The sequence below is a fragment of the Seriola aureovittata genome, chromosome 3 (assembly GCF_021018895.1).
Source record: "Seriola aureovittata isolate HTS-2021-v1 ecotype China chromosome 3, ASM2101889v1, whole genome shotgun sequence".
NCBI classification, from domain to species: Eukaryota; Metazoa; Chordata; class Actinopteri; order Carangiformes; family Carangidae; genus Seriola; species Seriola aureovittata.
The window spans coordinates 16,225,127-16,238,794 of NC_079366.1; the positions used below are offsets into that span (position 1 = coordinate 16,225,127).

A 13,668-nucleotide genomic window follows, 5' to 3' on the forward strand; every position below is an offset into this window, starting at 1 on the left:
TTCTTCCTCTATCTCATTGTATGGTCTTCCTCCATAATTTCTCTTTCTCATCCCTTTCTTTCTCCCCATCCTCTGATTCCATTTCCCCCACTCTCTCCCGTGTTCATCTCCCTGTATACTGCTCTATCTTCCATCTGCCCCCCCCCTCATCGCTTTCCCTTCGTCTCGACACCTGACAGAGACAGGATCCAGCAGTAAATCTCCTAAAGCACAGTCACACACCATCATTCACACCACAGAGCTAGAGAGAGAGAGAAAAAGAAAAAGAGAGAGAGAGAGAGAGAGAGAGAGAGAGAGAGAGAGAGAGAGAGTGAAGAAAGGCGGGGAGGTGGGAGAGGGAGACACTGAGTGTTAGTTTGCTGAAGAGGAGAACAAAAGATACAAGATAACAAAAAGACAAACAGACACAAAATGGCCTGAGACGCAGGCGGTGGTGAGGGGGGAAACAGACACTGATGGAGGTGCTAAAAGAGTGATGGAAGGGAAGAGACAGTGAGGAAAAGAGATAAAGACACAAGCTTTCACATAACTCACACACACAGTACACGGTAGTCCATCCATGCACATGCACACACACACACACACACACACACGCACACACACACACACACACAGACACAGACACAGACACAGACACACACATAACATTGGCAGGATGAGCAGCATGATTAAGATTCCCCTTGGGCCAGAAGACATCCTTCCTGCCCCAGTGGAGTGGGACACGTTGGGCTAAGCTCCTTGGGCAGAAAGCCTCAACTTATGGAGGACCACCACTCAGCACTCAACGCCTCACTTTAAGCTACGTGCGTGTTCATGCATGTGTCAGCCTGTACAGATATGTGTGCATGTGTGAGCCGATGTCGAAGCGCTATCTCTCACACTGGAGTTGAGTCGTGTTTTTTTCAGATTGTGTCTCTGCTTACGCACGCAAATCCGTCCTCGTGCATGAGTCTTCACTTGAATTCATTTGTCTGTATCCGTGTACTCGGGATTGTGTTGGTGTGTGTTTGTGTGTGTGCGTGCGTGTGTGTGTGTGTGTGTGTGTGTGTGTGTGTGTGTGTGTGTGCGTGTGTGTGTGTGTGTGACAGCGGGCTGGGCAGAGTGTCCATAGCCGGTAGTTTATGGCTGCTGAGGTCTGATTACATTGGTGCGACTGGAGGGGTGAGCAGACTGGTGGTTCTATCTGTCTTCTGTGTGGCTGACTGAACAGACACACAGCGAATGGAGATGGCTCAGCCAGAGACACTTGGCCTGACTCCCAGAGATCTCACAGGGATACAGCCACATAATGGATTCACACAAGAGAACGCACCCAATTCATACTTGATTTGCGACTTCCATGTCTGTCATTGAATCTGATTATTATTTAAGTTGAAAGTGTTGAACCCTGGTCGGCGGGCAGTTGTGAAAAAACACTTCTTCACGTGTAAGTCCATATATTACCACATTCATAATGCTTCGTTTGAATGTGTTTCACTTGTGAAATGATGAATGTGTCCAGCCATCCCCGAAAATCAAGTTAGGATCAAGTCGTTTATATAATAACAATTCATCATTCTGCACTTACCTGACTGTGTTAGCGGGCTGCCAGCATTGCCAGAAGCTGATAACCCCTGATTTGTGCTGCTGATCCCAAAGAACATGACCTGAATGCATTTACTGCTGAATTAAATTCCATACGTCAGTTGCATGGGCGAGTATGCAATATCTCACAAATAAAAGAACTCCCACTGAAATGCACAGGTTTCCTTTCCTGTTCTATAGAGAGTGTAACACCTACAAAACTGTGTATCTATGTATGTTTAACCTCTTATTTTCTTTAGGGCTGCAACTAATGATTACAGTTCAAGATGACATCTCATTTGTATGACCCAAACCCACTAATATTCACTTTACAATTAAGGTAACAATCAAATAATCACATTGGAGAAACTAAATCATTTGGATTTTTTTTTTTTTTTTTTTTTAAATACTCAAAACTTTTAATCGCTTATCAAAACAGTTGCTGGTTAATTTTGTCGATCAACTAATAGATTAATCAATTCACTGCTGCTTTGTTGTTTGTGTTTTTATTAATACAGTAGTGAGATATAATATGGTGGTATTATATTTACAATTTAACATATCATTTTTCATTTACAGTCAAATTTGATGGATGTTTGATTTTTCTTTTTTTTGTAACAACCTTTAGTGCTGTCTCAAGGTCAACAAAAGCCTCCACTGAAGAGAAGCTTTATGTTAAAATTCTGCTCCGCAAAGCTTGGTCAAAATACTTGTTCATACAGCCTGAATAGTGGAAGGCAACCGGGAAAATTCTCAGTTCTCCTGAACTGTTTAATTACTGTATGCTTTAGATTACCAATGTCAGGGTGGATAGTTGGGTAGTGATTACATTTTGGCTGTAATAATGATGGCTTACTGTGTTTGACCCGAGGCAAAATGTTTTAATTCACTGCAACTGTCTGCTACTGTTAAACCTGTCAGCCTGCGCATCACCGGAATCAAAAGATTCGCTTTTAGCTCTATCTGCTGCAATAAATGTATTTTATAAATGTATTTGGCATGGTCCTTAATAAATACATAAATAACTAAACAAATATATAGAATGTGTGTATATATACCGTAGCCTATATATATTGTATATATTTATATACTCTGAAATCGGTATGGTCCTTAAAAAAATCCAGTTTCTGGCTGGTTCTATCTCTATTCTAATTAAGTCAATTCTTTGCTCCATAGAGTCTGATCTTTATATAGAATGAGGCAGTGTTTTAAGGTGTTCCTTGCTTAATGATAACCATGGTGGATTTATATAATACACAGAGGGATAAAGCAGAGGTAGCGTGCTTTATCTTGTGACTGTAAGACTGTGACTGTATGACTGTGCACTAGTAGGAAGCCCAGCGAGAGAGGAAGAAGTGACAGAGAGAAGAGAGGGGGGAGAGGTAGCAATTGGGAAGGGGGTGGGGGGTTGGGATGCGGGGCAGAGAACAGGAGGTTGGATGTTGTTACATTTATTGAGAAGTAGCTAAGCCCTTTGTGCTGTGGGAATTTGAAGACGAGAGAGGAGAAAGGACAAAGATGGGGCCGGTAGATGGGAGAGTGACGTTGTGAAAGATGAGAAATGAGAAAGAAAATAAATAGACATAAAACCCAGAACGACTGTGGGGGTGGGGGGGGAGTCGGAGACACAGAGAGAGAGCTGGAATAGATGGACAGTGATGTATAGGTGTACTGGGCAGTTCAGTACAGTGAGTACGGCACAGGGTTGCTCCCAAGTGTGTACCATGTATGAAATTATAGAGAACAATGTGGCGTAAAGCGATGAGGGAGTCTCAGATGCCTTCTGTTGTTTCTGTTCACTTCCAGTATATCGGAAAGAATCACCTTCAACCAGCCACTACAGTGAGTGTTTGTGTTTGAGAGAGAGTGAGGCAGAGAGAGCGAGAAAAGGAGAGGACAACAGACGTAGGGAGCAAAAGAGAGGAATAAGAGGAAGATAATGACGAGACGAAACTTGTGTGTGTTCGTGTGTGAATGTATGTGTGCATGTGAGTGTGTGTGTATGTAACTTAGCGCATGTGAGTGTGTGAATGTGATTTTATGTGAATCCTAAATGTGGATGAAAACCAAGGCTTTAGGTTTTTAATCAGCCCCATCTGAGCGCTGTATGGGGAGTCTGAGAAGCTTTCATGTAGAGTTTCTCTTTCTCACACTCTCACACATACACACGCGCGCGCGCGCACACGCACACACACGCGCATGCGCATACACACACACACACACACACACACACACAAAGCATCCCCTCATGCCTTCTGTTCTAAATTTACACCAAACATGAGAACAGGAGAAAAGGGGAGGAGGCAAGGAGGAGCGAGGCAAGGTAAGGGAGTGAGGAAGGAGAGTAGCGGAAGAAAGGTGGAGGACATAAGTGTTGAGACAGTGGGTGGAGGAAAACGAAAAGAGTGGAGGGAAAATGCGCAGGACACACGCACGGGAGAAGTGGCAGAGGTGCAGAGAGGCATGAGGAAGAGGCTAATCTAAAAGAGAAACAAAGGAGAGGAGAGGAGCCCAATTTGATTTAGACAGTGGGCAAGAGAGATGGAGAGAGGGAGGGATGGACAGAGTTAGATAGACAGGGAGTGAAGGAGGGAGGAAGGGAGGGAGAAGGACAGTGGTATATTAGTCAAGGTGTCCAGTCTATGTATTGCCTGCTGCGCAATACCACCCCCCTGATTTACTCTGCCGAGTGACTGATGAGAGGGAGGGAGAGAAGGAGGGATGCAGAGATGAAGGGATGAGAGAAGAGGGAGGTCTCGCAACGAGCGTTTAGGCCAAATTAACGGCACCTCATAAATTAGACTAACAGCCAAAGCGGAGGGGCAGGAGGGGAGGGGCTGTGGAAGTCTGTGTGTGTGTGTGTGTGTGTGTGTGTGTGTGTGTGTGTGTAAGTTTATGTGTGTGTAATTGTGTTTCTGTGTACACAAGTAACTATGTGCTGTGCATGTATGTGAATGATGACATGTCAAGAGTAGAGATCGACCGATATGGTTTTTTCAGGGCCGATACCGATACCGATTATTAGTCGTCAAGGAGGCCGATAACCGATATTTGGAGCCGATATTTATTTGCAATAAAAGGGAAAATATTGGCGTGAAAATTTGGAATAATGGAAAAATTCCTCTTAACTTTGTTCAAATGCCTTTAATCATATGTTTATTTAACAGCTTTTCAGATTTGCAACATGTTAAAGTTTTTTTTTTCTTAGACAATAGATATCTTTGTTTTAAAATTCTAACAAAAAATGCAGGGAACTCCCAGGCTCAGCAGCATGTCTTATAAAGTTAAATGAAAACTTAAACAAATAAATAGCTCACTAAAGTTTTCTACAGTAAATAAAGTTTTCCAAAATTTCAATATAACTGAAATGTTAATCTTTCACTTATCTTTGTTTTAAGTTCAAACAAAAACAAAAAGTGCAAGGAGTTCCCAGGGTCAGCAGCATCTCTTATAAAGTTAACTGAAAATTTAAATAAATAAATAAATAGTTCCCTGAAGTTTGCAGTTTGAAGAATGCAGTTCATGTAGGCTTTATGATGCAGTTACATTATGTCTTAAGTCTTGAACAGCAATATCCTGCTCCTCTCTACAAGAAACTATCAAATACAGCTTCAGGACACACTTCATCTAACAATATGTCATTTTCTGCTGCTTGGGATCTCTCAATCAACACAGAAAAAGGTAAAGTACTTGGTAGTTAAACAGCCATTATTGCCCTACAGTTTTCTCTCAGACAGACGGTACTTGCTGTCAGTTTCTGCAGCTTCTCATGTGGCTTACACACACACACACACACACACACACAACACACACACACACACACACACCACACACACACACACACACACACACACACACACACACACACACACACACTATTCACTAGCCATCCCCTCAACGTGCTTCCCTGCAATCTCTCTCTCTCTCTGTGTCTCTCTTTCTCACACACACTTCTTACTTTTATAACTATTTCAGTATCAATATTATCAGTAACCTTGTTTCAAGGGATTAAACACTAAATAGCCTAAAGCATCTTCACTTTAATAATCAGTGTTTATCGTAGGAACAGACAGCTGCCGCCAACGTATTGGGCCTCACAGTAACGTTAGTAGTCGTGAGTTGTAGAGTTTCTCATGTGACTTCCACACAAACACACACTATTCTCTACCATAACAGACAGTCTCCCCATTGCTACAGTCTGCTGAGCATCTAGAGCCGCGGACCGATGGGTTAACGTTACGCTAAAAGCTAACCAGCCTTCACCTCGACGGGCTTCCCTGCAATAAAACCGGACATATCGATATTATCAGCAACCTTGTTTCAAGTGATTAACAGGCACGTCTGGAGGGACTGCGAGCAGCAGAGCTGCCGCTTATGTTTATATAACGTTAATGGGCTCACAGTAATCTTACTAGTAGTTGTGAGTTGTAGAGGACTGGGATTTTTATTACAATTTCGGGAAACTCTGCTGCCTTAACTTACCTTCAAAACAAGTATTTGCTCTCCGGACTTTCTCCACCGTGTGTGTAAGGACTGTTCATGCACAGCTTACACTGCTGATTGGCTGTTACCGTGGCTCTGCTTGTAACCAATCAGATGGTGCTGTGGGTGGGACAATGCTGGCGACAGAGTAGTGACAGCAGACAGAGAGACGCGGCTGCATCAGAGCCAAAATAACCCAGTTTCAAATTGATCTCTTATCGGCTGTCGAATTTTAAAAAAGGCCGATGCCGATATGCGTCAAAATGCTGAATATCGGCGGCGATAATCGGCCCGGCCGATAATCGGTCGATCCCTAGTCAAGAGGGAACAATTTGAACCAGTGCAAACAGATTACTCTCTGATAAAGTAGTGATATCCAACCGCTCACTCATACAAACACAATCTTCCCTTGATTACCACACGTACTGAAGCGTTTTCTCCTGCATGATGCACTCGTAAACGGAAACAGCAGGAAGACTGTACACACTTAGCATGCTGAATTTTGGTTGCCCACCTTTTTCACTCTTGAAATATTGATTTCTATTAAACTTTTCCACCATTGCATATGACGTACAATTTGTGTGAGGTAGAGACGTTTGCCCTTCTGATATGTAAGCCTATCTCTTAAAAAATTATCTTCAGCTTAAAGAAATTTGCATTAGCAAATAAATCTTAAAGGATAAGTAATTGTGCGTAGGCTGTGATTTTTATTTTATTTTATCAACACGATACAGACCCTTTTAGATTGAACTTAAACTGCCCACTGCCAAAGAAAATGTTTAAACTGAAAATATCTGCAAAATGTCACTATCAGTTTATTTCATTTGTTTTCCCTCCAACATTTGCTCCTGGCAACAAAAGCAGTAATATTTTAATGGTTAGGCATAACGAATGTAAAGATTGTGTTGCGTTAAATGCTGAAAAAAGTGACTTAAAAGCACAATTTTAATGGGAGATGGGACTTTGTGCATTGGCTTTTTCAGTATTTCACTGAATCCATGTCTTTTCTCTGACTTAAACCAAAGGGGGCTCTTAACCTAACACCGCACAGCACACAGGACGAACAGAGTCCTGTGCTTTGTGAATCCAACCATCTACCCTGTCCTCCTCCGTGTGACAATGTGGGCAGTATAAGGATGTCACAGTTCATGGATGAGAAAAAAACTGTTGCCACTCCAATTTAATCCAGGCAGCAATTATGTTTCCAACGCAAATTTGGCAAAGCAAATTAGAAGTCTGTGAATGTATTTTGTAGGAGGCAGAGTTATCGTAAGTGAACTTTCAGTTTACACAAGGCTTAATACAATTCTTATTCCCTTTCAGGTTAATACTAAAATAAAGTAACTCAGTCCCTCCATCTTCTCGCTTCATGAATGTTTTCTGTTTCTATTCAAGCTACACGTATCTTAAATCCTCCCTCATAAACGTTATTTATGTTTCTCACTTCACATTCTGAAGAAATGTTAACTCTGTCAGAAGTGCAGGACTTGCCGATCGCTGTGTGATTACAGCAGTGCTTGACACACACACACACACACACACACACACACACACACACACATGCGCGCACACACACACACACACACACACAAATCTTGGCAGTGTAGAGTTGATGCTCAGAGTGATTAAAGTGGCGTGCTTCTGAGTGTGTCACCTGGGTGCTGCTGTATCTTAAATCAGGACAGTGGGGCTCAGATTGGGTATTGACTGGCCCGCAGAAGTCTCCATCCATCACACTGAGAAACGATAGCACAGCGGCAGCCCTGATGTAGCCATATACCACTAATGTTGCTCTCTGGCAGGCTGAGGTGACGTAAGGTTAGGGTTATGGCACGAAGGGTTATTTATGTTGCATGGTAAGCAGGCAGAGAGGCCTGTCTCGTTGGCAGATGTGGACCGACAGGCAAACACGTCTGCGTGTCAAGACATGGATAAACACACGTTCGGAGGCTAATACAAAGGAAAGAGTACCTGTGACAAACACAAGCTGACAGACACATATGCTCAGATCTGCAGCACTTACTGTAAGAGATAAGACTTCCTTTTCTTGTCGCTGTCCTCTTGTCTCTCACTCTCAGCAATACACACACACGCGCAGAGATGCACACTACCCACAGACGTACCACTCTGTCTTGAGGGCCTGAGCTGCATCTTTTGACTGTGTGCCTAATGATAATAAATGAGCCATCATGGGTGGGGAGGGAGGCACTAAGTCATCCCCTTCATCGACAGGAGGAAGACTGGAAGCCCCAAGGTCACCTCACTGTCAGCATCACTCTCCCTAACGACTCCTCTTGCTCGCACACACATGCATGCATGTACACATGCATATGCGCTCGCAGAAAAAGTGCCACAAAGTGCACCATGCCATGTTTACACTCATACACTGCCCGCGCACACACGCATACACACCAGAGAACACCTGGAGAGACCGCTGCATTGATCTTCATGATAAATCTTATTTTTGTTGAGACAAGTGTAAGTGTCTGTCACTAGGTGAGATATTTTCAAACGTAACTCCACTTGTCTTTGCAATTTTTTTCGCCAAGAAAGGTAACATTGAGGCTAGATGGTGATCTCTCTAATTCAGTGGTTGCCAAGCTCTTGCTGTTTGTGGGCAGTCCAGCCAAAGCAAACAATCCAGTATTTCATTTGTGTAGCAGAAATGTTGTTCTTTGTTTTGTTTTTTTTCTTTCCTTATCTGTTATCTGTTACGATTTATCCTCCGACCTCTTTGGCTGTCTTGACTCCCCGTGTCAGAAACCACCGCTCTAAGTTCTAGATAATGAAGTTTCTCAAAAAAAGAGAAAAGTCACTATAAACCATTAACTGGTAATGATTTGCTTATTTTACTCAAAATTTGATTTTTAATACTTTGGGAGTCAACTGAAGTTGTTGTCGTGATGTTGAAATTGTAGTTTTCAGTTATCTGGCAGCACAACTACACTGTGCACAGTGCAAATCATATCACCAGCCAGCCTTTTCCTTTTGCAAAACAGTACCAGATCAGATCAGCTGAGGAGGACAAACATTGCATAACTGAGACATGTCTTTATAAGCCCCCATACCCCACCCCCACCCCCACCCCTGACCCTCCTGGTTTCCGTCCCTTCCCTAATGAGCTGCCATGTATTCTCATCTCTCAGAGGCACAGATCACAATTCAAATCCAAATATGGGGGGGGGGGGTAGAATTCTTCCAGCCAAGAGACACAAACCAAAGAACTGCAAACCAATGAATATTATTAATGCTGTACTAAAAATGTAAAGTTTGTGGGAGAGAGGAGGCATCAGAAGTCGCGTCGGAGAAATGAACAGGAAGGTAGCGCCTTCACTTTCAACTATGGGAATTCTTTTCTCACACACACACACACACACACACACACATATAGATTACACATGCACACATACATGCATGGGCACACATACACACGCGTGCACGCTCTTGCACACACGCACACACACAGGTTGCAAGTTTAGACTGGAGCTGTAGAAAGCTAATTTGCACCACATTGAAATGCATCTCAATTAAAGAGAAACACATCGAGGTGCCAGGGGAGAAGAGAAGAGAGAGATGTGAGAGAATGGGAGGGAGGAACGGGGTGTGAAACAGATAGTGTGTGAGAGTATGAGAGTAATAGAAAGAGAGGGGGAGTGGGGAGTGTTGAGGGGGGTTTGGGTTCCACTGTATTTGGCAAGGAAAGAAGGGAGACAGAGAGAGAGAGAGAGAGAAAGAGAGAATGTTTTTATCTTCTTCTCTTGGAAAAACATCTCATTTTGGGATGAATCAGATTTAGAAAGGGTGTTAGGAGGTTGATGCACAGCTAAAATCCTAACTAACTTCAACCTCGTTATCACCAGCTCTTTGGTTTGGCGCCAGCACGCCAGGGCTGTCCCTGCTCAAACTGCTTATATCTGTGTCCGTGTGTGTGTGTCCGCACGCGCGCGCATGTGTGTGTGTTTGTTTGCACTGGTATTTTTAAGCCCAAGGCCATGTACTGTATGTTAGAATAGGTAGATACGTGAAAGACACAATAAGGTGTGTAGGCAAGTGTGACTGCAGGCCTGCATCAATGTGTTTTTGGTATTTTTGACAATGTGCTGAATGCTTTGTTTGTCATATTTGTCCACGTTAAAAAAATTAGATAATGTGCATTTGAATGCGTATGTGCCTGTTATGTGTGATTTAGTAACTGCATCTGAGAGAACAAACAACAACCGGAGGAAAGAAAAAAAAAAGAAAAGAAGAAGAAAAAAAAAAAAAACACACACACACACACTCACAATCTGTCACATGGAAAAATCAGGATTGGCTTTGTATGCCGCTACCATTTTGCACGGACTGTCAAGACTGCGATGATGCTGCCAGCCCACCACTTTAACAACATCAAATACAAGTAGATTCATTCTTTCATACTGTCAAAAGATACTCAACTTGTCTGCTTCTTGCAAGAGCACTTTAACCTGGTGTTTGCCTCTTCTCCAATATAAGTCACACAGCTCTTAGATTGAAGAGCATTCTGGGAAATCAAGTCCTTTTGATCTTATTCCAGTCTTAAGATGTAGCGCCCTAACTCCTGACTGCTGCAGCACTGTAGCAGCACTATCACCATGATGTAATGCACCTACCCACATACTTTATCATCATTATCAGTGATAATCAGATGATCAGTATTATAACTATCATTAAGAAGTGCCTGGCAGAACAACACTATCATCATCATCATCATCATCGTCGCTGTCGTCTTGACTGCCATCAGCGACACCATGTCAGCACATCATCAGAGAATACATCATCTCATTTTCACCTGACAAAAAACTGATGGGGGTCGCTGAGGCTAAATGATTGGTCCATTGCATGATTGGCTGGCCATGTCTACAAAAAAGGTTCACAATCTCTACTGAAACATCTGTGTGAGTCCCAGCCCGAAACTCATCTGAAGAGAGTACAGGAGGTAAATTGAGGAGGGATGACAAGGGACACTCTCCCAATGAAATTTCTTTGATACATTATTACTTTTACTTTAAATGTACCATGTCTGGCAGCACGAAAAAAAAAATCTTATTATTAAATATCCACAGCTCACCCGCTGGTAACAGATCATTTCTTTCTGCACTTTCACCCCAGCTTTTGGAGATATAGTACGGCAGAACCTTAACTGTTGTCTGGCAACTTCCTCTCATGTCATCTGAGTTATAAGCCGCCTTCATTTGTGTTTAAGTCAGTGGTCTTGTTTGGTCAATCCTCTTAGCCAACCCCTTGTTTGTCTTGCAGTCGTATAGCTAAGCTAAAATAAGCAGTGGCCTTCTTCCATATAAACCTCCAGCTGGTGACAAGCATGTCAAAGCCAGAAGAACCAACTGTGTATCAGTGAAGGCCCTGACAGCTAAATATATAAATATATAAGCTAAAAGAAAAACTGCTTACATGGGTTTTCCTTTTCCTCCAATACTTTGAGTTAGCATAATCTCTCTCTCTCTGTCCCTCTTTTCTTTTTGCTCACTTATTCTTTCCTTGCATGCACATGACTGAGCAGAGCCGGCGCGCACCCACACACACACACATGCACGCACACACACACACAAACACACACACACACACGCCAAGAAACACATTTCTGTGCATGCTTCACTATCACTGTCCCTTACTGTACATGGACAATAAAACACATCAGCAAACTGCTCAGACAACCTCCACAGGCACTTTGTCATGTCCTCTGTGTCTTTACGGCCTCTCAATCTGCCCTTGATGACACCGCTTATGAGCCTTTAAGCGGCCCTCTGTTGTGCACGGGCTGACAGATCGAGTTGTCATTACATTAAGTAGGGACTCTCTATTAGTGCAAATGGTGGCACATAACCAGATAATCGGCTGTGGACAGCAAGTGTGGCTATGTGGGAGGTGAGATGCTAACGGATGGTGTGTGGGAGAGTAATGTTTTATGTTGGAGGAAGTGTGATATCTCCATTATAGACAAGCTTAATTGATAAACAGGACAATAAAAGCAGCAAATGGCACCAAAGATTTATGCCTACAGCACAGACAGCAGTACTGTAGGATGACACTGTCTTTATAATGGGGGGTAATGGCACTGACAATAATAGCATATTAAGTTGAGGCTTTAGAACAATATCAAACAATGTAATCATTGTAGAGAAATAAAAGACTAATAAAATCCCTCTCACAAAAGGAGGGGAGCAGTGCTTCCCTGAGGGATCCCTCAAATGTTTCTTTCTTCTCACACTCCAGACTCCTCTCACCTTACCACCCCCCACCCCACCCCACACACACACACACACACACACACACACACACACACACACACACACACACACACACACACACACACACACACACACACACACACACCCGGCTGTATTTTACTATCTCCACCCTCCGTGACAGGAATACTGACTGATAATTGTCACAAATGGCCACGTTTAATTCCCGTGCATAATAAGAGAGAACTTAGCTGCCATGGGATTAAAAAAATAAATAAATAAAATTTTGAAAGAGAGCAGCGGAGGAGCTGCGCTACCACGCTGTCTCTTCCAGCTCATGGCACGAGAAAAACAATTCATGAAACGCTTCTTTAAGTGGTTTATGGTGATCATTTCAAAAGTGTCCGCTCATTTAGACACGCCCGTTTCAAATCAGTACAACAAATCAGAAGGAGCACTTTCAAATGTTTGTCGGTGGGAAAACAGCAAATTATTACAATCAAGCAACAATTCTGGCCGAAGTGTGCTCACCAGAATATCCGGATCAGAGCTCAATGTACGGAGAATCCCGAGGAGTTTCCCCTGTCTTTCTTCACCCCAAGTTGAAGACAGCGATCAGACGCGCTCCCACAGTCCCGACTGAACTGCGAAGAGAAAAAGGGTAAAGACCACATTGAGAGAAAAGCACGTCAGCCCACAGACGCTCACATCCTGGGCGGCAATCGAGGTCAACCTCCCCTCCCCGACTCCCCAACACCCCCACCCACCCAAAAAGTACATCAATAATTACACACGTTTAGCTCACTAATCCGGGGCTGTACCTCTTAAACGAGACGGGATGACCACCAGAGAGTGAGAGAGACGGAAAAAGGACCGGGCAAGGCAGCGGCTGTCAGATTTGACTTCAAACTGATGCTGACGATGCGCACCGAGATAAGCTCCGGAGGAGAGAGAGAGAGGGAGAGAGGGAGAGGGAGAGAGAGAGAGAGAGAGAGAGAGAGAGAGAGTGAGAGAGACAGCGAGAGAGAGAGCGAGAGAGATCAGAGGTGCAGCAATGAGAGACAGATTCAGAGAATTGAATTTCTTTTTTGAAAATCCACCACTTAAAAGTTATTCAAGTAGGTCAAGATGAATGAAACACAAACTACTTGTGCATTAAAGAAAATGTAGCACCTGGACTCATCACAAGTGTTGGTACATAAAGGCATCTGAGGCGCCTGTATAGGGATACAATAAGATGCTACGATACTGTTAGGGAACATACTCTGCCATGGCGCTTAACAGCCACAAGCAAGGAAAGACAGACACAGACACAGACAGAGTGAGAGAGAGACGGAGAGAGATAGGTATATAGAACTTGCCTGGCTTGGAAATATTATACTTATTTTAATCATAAATAAAG

General features: G+C 43.2%; 1 protein-coding gene across 1 annotated transcript in view; it reads right to left on the reverse strand.

Moving 5' to 3' along the window:
• Window positions 1-13,204, reverse strand: part of ptprdb (protein tyrosine phosphatase receptor type Db) — a 146,833-nt gene extending 133,629 nt beyond the window's left edge. Inside the window, exons 1-2 of the mRNA XM_056371532.1 lie at window positions 13,088-13,204; window positions 12,798-12,910 (exon numbers count right to left, since the gene is read on the reverse strand). The gene's annotated coding sequence lies outside the window, so the exon portion shown is untranslated. The remainder of the gene's footprint in view (window positions 1-12,797; window positions 12,911-13,087) is intronic.
• Window positions 13,205-13,668: the final 464 nt, after the last annotated feature.